Source organism: Octopus bimaculoides, chromosome 5 (assembly GCF_001194135.2).
Source record: "Octopus bimaculoides isolate UCB-OBI-ISO-001 chromosome 5, ASM119413v2, whole genome shotgun sequence".
Classification (NCBI taxonomy): Eukaryota; Metazoa; Mollusca; class Cephalopoda; order Octopoda; family Octopodidae; genus Octopus; species Octopus bimaculoides.
In genome coordinates, this window is record NC_068985.1 from 74632339 (window position 1) to 74632908 (window position 570).

Genomic DNA, 570 nt, shown 5'->3' on the forward strand with positions numbered 1-570 from the left:
ACTCTTACAACACTATGACAGGGTGCTGAAACAGCTACTTAACCACTCAAATGTGGAAGTGATATATCTCGACTTTGCAAAGGCCTTTGATAAAGTTGATCATGGAATGATATGTCACAAACTGCGTGATCTCGGCATAGTTGGATAATTGGGAGAATGGCTTCATGAATTTCTGAAGGATAGAAGTCAGGTGGTAGTAGCCAATGGAGCCACCTCCAATGACACACAAATAGTGAGCGGTGTTCCGCAAGGCACTGTTTTAGGACCATTACTGTTCATAATGGCCCTCTCAGACATGCCCTCAGCCACACAGAGAGCCACGGTCACAAGTTATGCAGATGACACAAAAGTTTCACAGGTAATACAGAACCCTGAAGACACTATGCACCTGCAATGTGAGCTGGATGAAATATACAAGTGGGCTGAAAAGAATAACATGCAGTTTAATGCTGAAAAGTTTGAAGCCTTATGCTATCAGCATGCGAGACTAAATGCAGAACCCATGAAATACACTGGACCAGGAGGGACTGCAATCCCAGAGGCAGAGACAGTGCGAGACCTGGGCATTTA